The sequence below is a fragment of the Fukomys damarensis genome, unplaced genomic scaffold, assembly GCF_012274545.1.
Source record: "Fukomys damarensis isolate Sample0158 unplaced genomic scaffold, DMR_v1.0_HiC HiC_scaffold_31, whole genome shotgun sequence".
Classification (NCBI taxonomy): Eukaryota; Metazoa; Chordata; class Mammalia; order Rodentia; family Bathyergidae; genus Fukomys; species Fukomys damarensis.
The window spans coordinates 11,456,239-11,462,628 of NW_022900943.1; positions in this window are offsets into that span (position 1 = coordinate 11,456,239).

Here is a 6,390-nt window from a genome sequence, read left to right on the forward strand (position 1 = left end):
ATGGAGAGGGGGAGGAAGGGAGGGAGAATGAGAATATGAATCTGGAATTTAAGTCCCTTGCTGGCAGCAGAACTTTTATCTTCTATCTTGATATGTTCTCTAAAAGATCATAATGTGGTTCCATAACAACAAATAACACAAACTGCAAAGAGATATATTAAAAGCAAAATTTACTGTTACTTTTATATTTTTGTTTTATATTCTACTTTCTAATAAAATAAAGTTCTAGGTAATTTTTAATAAAAGATATTGGTTATGAAGTATTATAGTAAGAAACTATAAAGTATGAATGAATACAAGCACACTATGAACATCAGAAATACATTTTTAAATCTTGAATATTAAAATGTAACTTCGTCTTGGTCATAAAAACTTACATTTTTTAAAAGGATCAGCACATATGAAATCAGAGCTCTCCATAAAAATCAGAACAGAATATAAGCTAGTACTGAAATTTACTTTCATATAATATTATCCAACTATGAGTTTTACCATGCAAAAGAGCTAGGAAAACTGTAATTCAAATTCATTCCAAAAAGGGAGCATGCTCAAATTGTGGCTGTCATATTTATCTTTGACTGCAAAGCTTTCATTTTCATTAAAATACTTCTTCCTTTTGAGAGTTACATATTGTCTGGCATGTATACCAAAATCATATATACATAAATATCAAATTACTGGCATGTTCAATTCTATTGGAAGAATTTTTCACTTATCCTTTTAAACTTTATTATTAACATAGTATTATTTTTTAAATTGCATACAAAATTTGACCTATGCCTTTTTTGTAGAGCCTGATTCCCTGGGAAAGACTATTCACTGCTCAGAATCAGAATTAGTGACTTGGCAGAATCAGAATTTCCAAAAGCAAAATCAACCCTGAACATAGGCCAAGCCATTCCTTTCCTAACTATATTTCATTTCTGCCACTGGTGGTCATGCTCCTTACCAAGCAAGGCATATGTAAGTAGGATCTGCCTCAGATAGGTGAGTGATACTGGTGTTTAGATTTCCCTTAGACAACCAACAGCACCAGCAGAATTAAAAACCCAAGGGATTTGGAACAGATATGCATAATTACATGGTATAATCTCCTACAGGCTTTTTAAAGTTAATATCTTCACATCTATTGTTCTCACTGAAAAATTCCAGAATGTGTCAGATAAGCTGATTCAATTTATGCTGAGAGTCTATTTTATGCCATTGAAATACAGAACTACTTAGTATATACAATACACAGCTATGGAATCAAAATATTTTAACATGATACTTTACTACTAAAGAGATATACATGAACTGACTATGCTTAGTTGTATATCCAAAACTAGGAATAAGGTAAACATCCTTTTTTCAAATTAGCTCTACAACTAAGAGAAGAATTTAATACACGTCTACATGAAGAGTGGTTATAATGTGTGCAAAGACAGGGCTCCTTAACCCTCCACACACCTGGTACTCTGGGGCCAGACAATTCTTGGTGGTGGGGACTGTCCTGTGCATCGTACAGTGGTTCTTATACCTGACCTCTGCCCACTGATGTCAAGGGCATAATATTAATAATAAATGTGTCTTAGCATTGTCAAATATCCTGGAGGGATCACCGCAGGATTCAGAACCAAGGAGTTCATGGGAAGGCAACAAAGGTTACAGATTAGCTCTGATACCATGGGCACACAACATGTGGACATTCAGAGACAGTTCCTGCTACTCAGAGCAGTGTGTAAGAACTATTCATTTCTGGAATTTTATTTTTTTATTAGTACATGTTTGTAGTAAATGCATTTTGCAATCACCTTTCGGAGTGGATACATGTACATAATATAACTAGCTTCCTCTTCCCCTCCCCTTCTCCCTCCTTCCTTCCTTTTCTAATTTCCTTTTCTCCATTTTCATTCTTAATATCAATCTTAGCTCATGTTTATGGAAAATATTTATATTCATAGAGGTTATTAGGCTCCTGAACATGGTATATCTTTATTCTACTTAAAATTTTCAACTTGATATTTTGGGACTGCAGTTGCCACAGATAACTGAAAATACTGTCATGACACTGCTACTGTTATTGTTGTATTTATCTGTGGCATCTCTACCTCAGCTTTCCTACATACCAAAGTTATAATTTCTAAGAAAAATTTTCTCAAGAGCCCAAAATTACAATAGTAGAAGGCATTATCAGGCTGTGGATTACTCCTAAAGGTCCAGAAATCAAGGGGCTCACAATACGACCCCAGGTCCTAGTTCCCGCTCCCAGAATGGCCCCTTGATCACTGGCACACTCATGTACTCTCCCCTGCTCTGGACTACGGCTGCGACTCTTCTCTGGTGGGGAGCCCACCCCCGCCCGGTGAGTTGCTCACACGTGCTGGAAGCTGGCATCAGCACCACCTTCCCACCCCAAACCCAATGGTGGGACCTCTCCCATAACACCAGTACCCTGCAAAGCAATAAGCAATTCAGTGACGGTCACAGCCCATCTGAACGAAGTGCCCCACTACACCACAAGCTCCTCTTCTGTCTACACTCAGCTCTGCACACTCTGCAGTGCACAGCCACAGAGCTGGTTATGCAAATATTCACGATATGTTTGGGGTTTTGGGGGGTTTCTTTTATTTTTTGAGACAGGGTCTCACTATGTAGTTGACACTGACCTGGAACTCACTATGTAGCCCAGGCTGGTCTCGAACTCACAGCGATCCTCCTACCTCAGCCTCCGGAGTGCTGGGATTACAGGAGTGCACCACCACGTACAGCTTCTTTCAATTTTTTTAAACAACTGCCCCTAAATTCAACACCTACTTTGTTTTCTAGGCATTGGTTATTAGGTTCTCAATAAAAATAAAGAATGAAATTCAACAAAAGCATTCTAGAGCAATTTACAGAAACAACATTGCAGTAAATTCTACAAAATATTGGCAAATGGGTCAGAAATTGTTTCATGGATGTGAAAATTCAAAATGTATATCCAAAGAAACCTCCCTGTGGAACCTTGGAGTGTTTTCTGTCAGGGCCTAAGTAATGACCTCAAGCAGACCCCCTAATCTGCTGACTCTGAGTAATCCGACTTCAGAAGGAGTCTTGGGAGAGAAGACACTCAGCACAGCACCAAGGAGAATGCTTCTCTGACAAACTGAAACCAATTAAATCAAATGCATCACATTGATCCAATTATAGCAGGAAGAGTTAAAATGAAACTAATATCCCAAAGACCCTCAGGACTCATCAACAGTGAGTAACATCCTTCAGGGGCCAATAAAATTAATGACATTGCAGTAATGAGACTCTTATGAGCCATAAAAGAAAGAAGTGGCAGAGGGTTATAGAAATCAAGTCTATTTTAATCCTCCAAGACAAAAGAAAACACTGGAAAGAAACCTCTACAGTTTCTTCAAAATAGAGTCAAGATGGGCCGGGGACTTAGCTCAGTGGCCCTATGCCTGCCTTGTAAGCGCAAGGTCCTGAGTTCAATCCCCTGTACCAGGGGAAAAAAAGATATTCTTTTTGGCACCCATAAAAATCCTTCTTGCACATTTCGAGAGGCAGAAGACCAAGGAAGCTGGGTTCTAGCGCCAGCTGGGAGACTAAGAGGAGGACTCAGAGGCTCAGCCTCCTCTGTAAAACAGGAGCCTAAAGAGCCCATCCGGTGGGCAGTGAAGCTCCCGCACCAGGGATCAGCACTGCACAGTAGCACTTGACAAAAGAACTAACCTCTGGACCTTGATGTCCTCTTCGTTTTATCATCTACACACGCTGCCTCCCTACTGAATCACTGCCCTCTTTCCCTAAAAAAAGTCAAGCAGGATAGCATGCACACTGCCTTTAGAAAAGGAAAGCATTACACTCAAATGTTAGCTATTATTAACCTGGAAATGGAAGAATAAACACAATTAAAGGAGAACTGATACCCAGCACGGGTAAGTAAATAGCAGAAGGGCACTTAGACTCTTTAAATGAGTTCAGGTCTCTCTCGTTCCTTCAATGTTTATTGAGCAAAGGCTAGTATTAAGCATTTGTCTTCAATGACCTACAAGAGATGTAAGACATACAATACATAAACACAAGAAAGAAAAGCGTAAGCCTTATAATTAAGGCAAAGAAAACTAGAGAGTTCACAGTAGAGAGAGATTACTGCTGGCTGAGGGTGAGGAGATAAATCCTTATAAAAGAGGAAGCAGCTAATATGGCCTTGAAGTATAGTTTGGATAAAGAACAGATTCCAGCCACAAGTATGGCAGAGCAAGGAAGCAAATCTGCACAGGTACAGGGTACAGTGTCACTAACTCAGGTTTGCTAATAAACACAGGCACAGGTACTGTGGGGACAGTAGTAGTAGTAGTAGTAGTAGTAGTAGAACAGACAAACTGGGGGGGGGGGAGTCCTGAACCCAGGTCTTAGGAAGACTTAGACAGCTGGTGGTCAGATTTGTTGCTCAGAATCCACAAAGAAAATTGAGAATAAATTCTGCATTAAGGGAGAGCAACTACAGCCAGGCACGGTGGTGCACACCTGTAATCCCAGCACTTGGGAGGCTGAGGAAGGAGGATCAAGATCGGGCTGCACTACACAGTGAGCCTCTGTCTCAAAAAAACAAAAACAAAAACAAAAAAAAAGGATAACTAGACCTCTAATGACTGAGCGATGCCACTATTAGAAAAAGCAGAATACAGACGAGTGAGGTAATAAACTACATTGTAGAATAATGGTGTGATGTCCAATGTCATTTTTAAAAACCCTGTCCACAGTCTTTGGGGAACCACAGGGAAGGTCACACCGATCTCAGGAACTAGGGGAACGATGAAGGGTCTGATGGACAGTCAGCACCTGCTGCATCTCAGCCCTGCTCCGGAGCAGGAGACACAAACAAAACAAACTGCAAAAGCCTGACAAAAAGGGACGTGCACCCTAGATGGGGAAGACAAACTACCACATAAAGACAGAGAAGAGGGTCACGGGAAGAGAAAAGGGCTAAGGACAGACAAGGGGTCCACAGCATTCCAGGGTCTGACAGTACAGGCTAAAACACAGCCAAAGTTGAAAGAAACTAGGTCAACAGACTGCTAGGAGAAGAGAAGGAGAATGTGTGCAAGGGTGAAGAGGATGAAGACTGGAACAAAACAAGAAGGGAGAACTGCCTACCGGCTTCAACCCAGGGATGACCTCAACAAAAGCTGTGCAGGAGCCCACCCAGAACACTATAAAGAGTGAAGGAGGGCTGAGGATGCAGCTCAGTGGTGCTGCACCTGCCTCAAAAACGCAAGGTCCTAAATTGGATCCCTGGTACCAAAAAAAAAGTTTATCTTGCTGGGCGTGGTGGTGCACACCTGTCATCCCAGCAATTGGGAGGCTGAGGCAGGAGGATCCCTATTAGTTTGAGGCTAGCCTGAGTTACACAGAGTTCAGGGCCAGCCTGAATTAGAAACTGAGACCCTACCTCAAAAAAAAAAAAGAATGAGAGGTGAGGAAATACTGTGCAGCAACTATGTAAAGAGTGTAAGGGCGTTGGTGCTAAGATAAAAACATTTTCAAAAGAGAAAGGTGGTTCCACACTACCTAGGAAAGGTCAAATGCAGTGAAAGAAATGCTGATGGGTTTTGGGGAGGAATAGGTCAGCAATTAAAGCAGTGCGTGGAGGATTATAACAACACAACGAGCAGAGAGCCTTGAGAGGAATGGGAAGCGAGGCGCTGCTCGAGGCTTGTCCGAGCCAGACACCCTAACACACTGGGAGAGCTGCTCGGCACTCTCTGGTGCCTCCCAAGAGCAGAACTGAGAAGAGCCACCCGCGGTCTCAGGAGGCCCCCACACAGCAGCTGGGAGATTCCCTCCAAGGAGTGATTCTCGCATGGGAGGCAAGTCCTACACATCTTGTTTTGTTTGTTTTTTGTTTTGGTACCGGGGATTGAACTCGGGTCTTTTGCAAGGCAGGCCACCATCTTGTTTTCTAATTAATCTCATTTATTGTCAATTCCATTATCACTGCAGGTCAAAATGATGGAGGGAGTTATTAATTATAGAATATGAAAAGTTTATTTTCCCCTGGTAACTGATGAAAAGCCTGCTGGCTTTACCAGAAAGTTACTGTCACCCAATACATATTCTACTAATCTAATAATAATTAAGATAAATGATATCTACACATTCCATTGAAACTACTAATGATGCTACCATGCTTATGAATAAGAAAATGACCAATAATTAAAGGTAACAATGCAAATGAGGATGTCTAGTCATGTGGACTGGATTTCCACTGCTAAACAATAAATTGTAAATCCCTTTAATACAGTATCACAGATAAGTAAAAACATCAAAACTGCCTGTTAATAAACCACTCCAATATCCCCAGTGGTTCGGAATTCTGAACATTTCTCTAGCTCATGCCAGTAATAAACCATA